The sequence below is a fragment of the Amblyomma mixtum genome, chromosome 2 (genome assembly GCF_055824585.1).
Source record: "Amblyomma mixtum isolate Tamu chromosome 2, ASM5582458v1, whole genome shotgun sequence".
NCBI classification, from domain to species: domain Eukaryota; kingdom Metazoa; phylum Arthropoda; class Arachnida; order Ixodida; family Ixodidae; genus Amblyomma; species Amblyomma mixtum.
This window is the reverse complement of record NC_143013.1, coordinates 310,084,650-310,092,410: the sequence shown is the minus strand read 5'-3', so window position 1 is coordinate 310,092,410 and position 7,761 is coordinate 310,084,650. Positions and strand designations below refer to the sequence as shown.

At 49.9% G+C, this 7,761-nt stretch overlaps 1 pseudogene; it reads left to right on the top strand.

Annotated features, from left to right (window-relative positions):
• The first annotated feature begins 6,204 nt into the window (after positions 1–6,204).
• Positions 6,205–6,984, top strand: LOC149364947 (ubiquitin-conjugating enzyme E2 Z pseudogene; annotated as a pseudogene).
• The last annotated feature ends 777 nt before the right edge of the window (positions 6,985–7,761 follow it).

The following is a 7,761-nucleotide window of genomic DNA, read 5'->3' as shown; positions in this document are numbered from 1 at the left end:
GCGCTACGCAGCGGACTCTGTTGCAGCGCTCCTCTCTGCGGGGAAAGAACGGCCCGTCGCTGACTGCGCCTGGAGCCTCCGGCAGGTGTCGCTCAGAACAGCTCAGCCAGTGCCTAAGCCCACAGTCTCAAGGTGGTAATTAAGTGACCGTAACCCGGTGCAGATGACGCTTGTAAGTGAGCCCCTGTAAAGATTGGTTTTTTGCATGCACAGTTTTGTTGAGGTGAAGCATACAAGACACGCAAGGCTGCGAAGTGAAAAATTGATATCGGACAATGGCGCACGACTAAAAATAATGTTTTAACCAATTAAAGCGTCACACAGGCCCACTGAACAAGCAATGCGCAATAACTAAAAGAAATTGCAGACGACTACGATTTTTTTTTTTGCCAACATTCCGTATCTTCCAGTGGAAGATCCCGAATCCCGAAGAAAAAAGCACGAGACTGCATGTCACAAGAGTTGTGCCACATGCTAAACAAATGCAAATACCGAGAAGGTCTAATGGGATTAGAACATTTCAAGGAGAAGAGAGAGAGAAAGCGACGATGTTTTTGAACAACACACTATGCTCCTGTTGCATAGCTTGCGAAGCTTCCGTTCACTTGTTGCTTTTTTCAATACTTCTGCACAAAAGCCTATCAAGATTGTAGCGCGCACATATTTCTTGACACTGTATGCTCAATAAAACATGCTCCCATATTTCGTACGGGACCACTATATATACTGAAGAAGTTCATAACATATCCCAAGAAAAGAGAAAAGCTCGTTCTCACAAGGTCATCAAACTAGCCTGATTCGCAGCTAGAGTGCGGACACTTTTGACTTTTGAATCGTAGCTCCGCGTTCCTTGCTTCATCTCGTCGCACTGTAGACGTCGGTTCCTTGAGACGAGAAAGAAGCCCAGCCATCTCTGCTCTGAGATTAAACAGCGGGTGCGGGAGAGGGCAAGCGCTAACTTTTACGCGCACACAAGCGAACCGCAACGACAGCACCAAGCTGCTTCCCTTCACGGTTGTCAGGGTAGTCGCCAGCCGTGTACAGTCCTAGACGCCATTAATAACCGCGCGTGTATTCGCCTTTCATCGGCGCGTCATATCTGGCGCGTTTCCTCTCGCTCCGTTCCTATCCTCCCGTTGTGTTATCCTTTCCTCCTTTGTAGCACAGCGACACCCTGCGCGATGCTGGCAGGCTGGCGCAGGAAGGGGCTGCGAGAGGAAGCCGGCACGACGAGGCTTATTCCAGGGCCGGTTTCGGGGAGATGAACGGCGGCGATGCCCCGGCATAAAACGGGCGCGCGCCGAGGGTCCGGGCCCTGCGCGGGGAAGGAAGAGCGAAGAATGATAGGGAGGAGGACGGGGAGGAGGAGAGGTGGCATCTGGGGCCTTGAGGTCGTTGGCACGGCGAAAGGTCTTTGTTATATTTTTTTTATTTAGGCATTTCTCTCAAACACGGAAGGTTTCGGGTAATAAGGAGGAAGGCAGGTATCTTCTGCATGACCCGCACATCGTTTAGCCACGATCCATTAGAAAACCGAGTGTGATGCAAAATACTGCACTGGGCAATGCCTAACATAGATTGGTACAAATAAACTGCACATAAAAATCTCCATAAATTGCATGCACTACTCAAAGCACCCCCCCCCCCCCCCCCCCCCCCCCCTTTTTTTACACACACATGGAAAAAAAACAAAGCTCGAAGTACGAAGGTCACTGTCAGGGAAATAGGGACACAATAAATTTTAACGCGGCCATACCTCCCCCGCCCCGGGGTGTGAGCTTTTCAGACTACTAATTAACGAAATTTTGCACGCCAAAACTCATCAGGCCGGCCAGCTCCGAGTTAATTTCGACCCCCTGGAGTGTTTTTAACCTGCACCGAAAATCTCATATATAGCGGCAAGTGTTTGCATTTCGCCTTCATCGAAATGCGTTCGCTGCGGTCGGGATTCGATGTCACGCCTTAGTGACGTGAGATCGAATCAAACGTCACAACTTAGCCACCACGTCAGGTCGGTCTGGATAACACTGTCTTTGACCAGCAGGCACATTATACGTGCAGGCTTCCTCTCCGCACACACGCTGGCACACAGACACAAACACACACACACGCACAAGCTTGCACGCACGTACGGGGCATTACTCGCGCACATAACCTCCGCCGAGAATAGCGCGCTGTCGCATGGGACGCAACAAGGGCTTCCCCTTCTCTGTTGCTGCACTGAGGAACGCAGCACCTCGTCCGTCTTCCGTGCTTTGCCTTCGCATGCTTGCGTGCGTGCGTGCGCCACGTGTGTGTGCGTATACAGGTATGTGATCCTTTTAGTTGGCACCAAACAAGCATGTAACTGCAACCCAGGATGGCTGACCTTTCATCGCCTACCATTTGAAAACAAAGGGCTCGTGGACTGAAAAATATTGCCCAAAATATTAAGAATCACTGCACGCGCAAGCGGGCGGACGGGTGGGCGCGTGCGTGCGTATGTGCGTGTGTGTGCGTACGTGCGTGTGTGTGCGTATGCGTGTATATGCGTGTGTATGCGTATGTGCGCGCGTGCGTGTGTGTATGTGCGTGTATGTGTGTGTGTGAGAGAGAGAGAGGGACTGAGAAGCGGTCGTGGGCGGAGGTCAGGGAAGGGCCCCTTTGAGAACTAGCGGCGCCGCGTCCCAGACAAAGAAGGCGAATGGAAGCGGGAAGAAGGAAAGGGAGAAGGCCTGTGCTACATGTGAGTCAGACGGGGCGTGTTTAACTGGGCGTACAGTGGGGGAGCGCGTATTAGATCTCATTTGCTTTTGCGTCGGCGAAGAGGAGGTGAACTGCGAACAGCAAGAAGGGTCCCTTTCTACCCACGTTATGAGGGTAATCAATTCTTATTGTTGCGTCCCGACTAGAATCGGATTAGCTTCTCGACAGCTCCCCTTCTCGCTTTGGTTGCAGTTTTCACCCACGTAAAAGTTCGCGCAGGGTTTCAAAGCGCTCGTTAAAGAATGAGTAAGGGTCATGACTTGACATGCATAGAGTGCAGTCGTGATGTCGCAAAACAAACAGAAGAGTGAGAATTTTTCAGTTTGGTGGGAGTTCCACATATGTATTTGAAAGGTCTCGGTGCTTGTGTCGTTTGTTTGCGAATTGCGATCAATATAAAGAACAGACGTTTGGAATAGGTCTTTCGAGATGTGTGGGTATGAATGAAACTGGTCGAGCTAATTGGTTAATTTTTGGACGCGAAGTAACTTCTGCGCAAAAGGGTCAAGGACGGCAAAGAAACACATCTGTCTGCATTAGTGTTTCTCCGCCGTCGGTGTGCCTTTCGCGCACAAGTTACTTCGTCTGGGTATCGCCGCGCAAACAGCGCTATGGTATTATTGTCAACCGAGCTTGCATTGAAGCCTTGGTTCGAGCGTATGCCTAGATGACGCTGTCGGAATCCATTCAGTATTTGCGCTACGCGACCACTGTGGAAGTAAATGAAACGGCGCTGTTCGAATCTGTGCCTCCTGGCGGCTGCAGTGCAGCACGATGGCTATTCACGACACGATAGTTGCTGATGTTGTTGTTGTCCTCGAGAAGATAATGGCGCATATCCACTTCTTCAGAAGATAATGGCGCTTACTTGTTGTTGTTGTTGTCCTCTAGAAAATGGCGCATACCCACTGCGGGGGATTGGCCAAGACACAGGCGGCAACTGATAGGTGTACAAAATGTTAAACAAGAAAATAATTGTGGGGAAAAATAAAATAATCATGATAATAATAGCAATTAGGAAATAAATGAAAGGATCTCAAATGTGTAATTGAAATAGGTTAAACAAATGCTGTGAGATCGGTGACTGAAATAGAGAACGGGGCTAAATATTCCACGTTTCAGAAAGCTTTCATTCCAGAGAAATATTGGTCATGAGAAAGACCAGAGCTTAAGACGGCAGCCGTTTAGTGTCTGTAAGGAAGTTTTGCATGGCGGAGAGCACATTCCAGTTGCTGTGCCCAAGGGAGGAAGCCCCAAGAGACAGAGCAACCCCAGCTGACAGACTTAGACCAAGCTGTCGTAACGGAAGCTCCAACAGGCGGCTCCGTAAAGAGGAGAAACGGCGGCAGGTCAACAAGAAATGATCTATCGTTTCGGGTTCTCCGCAGAACGGGCACAATGGGGAGACCGCCAGACCAGATCTATAAAAGTAGAAGTTTAAAAGAGGCACGCGACAACGTAGACGAGTGAAGGAAACCTCAAGCTTGCGTGATCGCCATCCTTTACTGCACCACGGGTAAAGGAGATGCCGGAATTCGGGAGAGGAGGTCAGAGCTGATGCTGCGAATTCTTTCAGGAGCAGATACCTGCGAAACCTGGCCGCGGTAATATATGCGCTGGGTGGAAGCACAGATACGACTGGGCCTTGAAGAGATGCCTTCGCCAGGGTATCAGCAACCTCATTCAAATGGATTCCTCTGTGCCCAGGCACCCAGACCAACCGTAATGAACACACGTGGGGTGGAACCAAGCATTTGAATAACCGAAGTGCCTGAGATGTTGTAGGCGCGGTGAGAGAGGAACACAACGATAATGAATCTGTCATAATTATGACAGAAGACAAGGAGCTGTTTAATTTGCGCAACGCTAAGACTACTGCTAGAAATTCGGCCAAATAAATAGGTGTGTAATCGGGAAGGCGGAGTGAGAATGACCAGTCAAGGGAGATGGAGAAAATGCCAACTCCGGCCTTTTCTTCACACTGTGAGGCGTCTGTCGCTATGAGCACATGAGATTTAAAGCACAGCAGGTAATCCTGCAATAAACCGCTGAGCAAATGAAAAGGCATTAACTTACACTTCTTTGCCATTTCTTCGTTGTTGTTGTTGTTGTTGCCTTCGTGGCATGGCACATCGTATCTCGACCCTGCCATCCTCTTCTTCTCTCATATGCTCGCGTCATCTCATATCAAAGCAATAATCTACCGGTGAGGAGCCGGTGAACTTATCTCTCTTGTGAATTAGATTAAATCTGAAGGATTGGACACAACGTAGAGCAAAAAATTTTTTGACAGTGCTGACAGCAGCAGTTAAATACCGGTCGGGTGGGCAGATTTTGTCGGCATCCACTTTGAATTAGGGCGACAGCTGTATGTACCTCTTGCCTAGCACATTGAAGTGGCGAATTAGTTAACGCCCGTATCAACGTGTTATATAGTAGGCAACCAGATAAATTCTTTTGTAACATTTTCCCATTCTGACTCTTCGACTCTTCACTGCACCCGCCCGCTAGGCTGGCGTAATATTCTAACGTGAACCAGACAGTTTCTCTCAGGCCTTTTTTAAGAGTTAGCGGAGTTTTTTTTTTTTTCAGTGAGTCTAGACCTTCCCCTCTCTGAGCGCCTTCTGTCACACCTACCTGAATCAAAAGATCAAAAATGGCGTTCTCTCGAAAGAGGTGACTACAGAGATGACACGATACTTACTATCAAGTTAGCACTGTCTCTGGCCATCAGATGAACAAGACAGGATCACTATCTATGGCCACCAGATGAACAAGACAGGATTCTCTAAAGATACAGGATGCGGGACACACCGGTTATTCTCGGAGAAGGCCCCTTTAGCAGAGATCGCTCTTAAAAAAAAAATGGTAGGGGACACTTAAGCTCCAACTTAATGATATGACACTATAGCGTTAACGGGTTAATGCTCATGTAAGCGGAACTGGTAATTCTCAACTTTATATTCAAAGCTCCCTGGGAGTCCCCATACCACTCCTTGCGCCTTGGCGTAGCGGTTAAGGGATGCGCCACTGCGCTGCGATGGCAGGTGCTGTCACCGGTGGGGATTGTGCGACCCAAGTTGCTCTTCCGGAGCAACCTATTGCGACCAATCATTGGTTTAACTGCCTCCTTCCAGGATGGTCAGTTTGCTCACAATCCGGTGGGCAGGTCGTGATGACGCCGTAAGGTCACGTGACCTAGGTAGTCGCCTGGGCCACCTCATTTATCGCTCACAACGCGGACAACGACGGCGCTGAAGTTTCTGCACAGCGGGAGCCTTAGCGTTATCGCGTTGATATAAGGAGACGACGAAGAGGACATGGCCCTGTGGCCTGCTCCCTCGAGCGAACGCGTTTTCAGTAGAGGAGAAAGAGGCAGGACTGTCCGAGGAGGCCCCCAAATTCGCCTACCCAAGTCGCACAGCTCGGTCGGAGTCATTGCTTGGAAGCCCCGGGGAGATGGAATCTCCGAAGAACCCACTTCTCATTTACAAGGACGAGCAGCCGACCCCGCAGTGCCTGGCGAGGATCCAGCGAGACATCGCCGAATTCTACAGTGACCCACCGCCGGGTGTGTTCATAGCGCCAGAGGACGACGACCTGACCATGATCCACGCCATCGTGATGGGACCACCCGACACGCCGAGCGAAGGCGGCTTCTTCCACGTGATCCTGAAGTGTCCCCCTGAATACCCGATGGCCCCGCCTCGCGCTCGCTTCATGACCACAGACGGAATGTTCTCAACGACATTCAGCCCGCACATATTTTCAAATGGGGATATATGCCTTAGCCTACTGGGGACCTCGCCAGGACCGTCTTGGAGTGCTGCGCAGAGCATCTCGAGCCTCCTGATTTCCATTCAGTCTTTGCTCACCAACAACATCAATACCAGCGGTGACCCGGCATCTTATGTCCTTCTGGGTTACTGGGGCCCTTGGCATGCCTCCAATGTGAAGTACGAGACAATGCGGCTGGCCGTGTGTGGCACCGTTGAAGGTTGCGTCCGGGGCCACACCCTTCTGCCGGTGCTCCTGAGAGAGCGGGTGGTGGCCGTTTTCTGCGAAAACTACACCAAGTACGAAAACGTCGTCAAGAATGGACTGGGCTCTTCTGGACTAATTTCGTGGGTCGGGCTCGGCAGCAGCAGAAACGAGGAACTGCTGAAACGACTCCAGAGATTAAAGCAAGACATTCAGAATAACAACAAGGCCTCTGGTAGCGGAAGCGAAGCGAAATGACTTCATCTGGTCGAGTTCGCTCTCAGACCTTAGCCGACATCTCGTTCCCCGGGGCATCGAAGCAGCAAGCAAGAGTACTGAAGATCAGTCCGACTGAAAAATTACGCTAGCGTGTTGAACATTTGACCGTGGCTTTTTTGCATGAAAGTAAAATTATTGCTGTCAATTATCTCAGAAGTGGCGCTTAGTAAGTGTGATGGAGACAAGCAAGTCCTGTATTCGTGCATCGTAGTAATGCGAAGACTACTGTCGCTGCTCAAACAGATATGGATTTGTTTTCGGCGAAACTTTGCTGACAAGCTGCCCATGGGAAAACAAGCGCTTTCGGCAGCGCCGTATGCATCGGGAGAAAACGGTCACATTCAGATGCTCGCGAACTAAAATGCTATCGAGGTGATCTAGTTTTTCTTATTGACCGCAGAGGTCACGCCGGAATGTTCCTAGTGATCACAAGGTTATGAGTAATAGTGATCATAAGGGTCACGTAAAAATGTTATCCAGGTGATCAATAGGGTACGTGATGTACGTAGGACAGTATCACTTTGAGTCACAGGGTTATCCCCTCCTGTACTTCTCCTCGCCTATTTCTATTTTTGTGAGCCTGCTATAGATCCCCTGCGACGTTAGGCAGTAGTCAGTGGTGACTGCATGGCGTTCACTATTAGTGAGTGGTTAATAGCTCCCAGTTAAGCAGCGCCATTTAACAGCAAACAGGAGACAATTCACGGGAACCGATAGAAGCGAAATTTAAAGTACTCATCCTCAACGGTTCTGTGG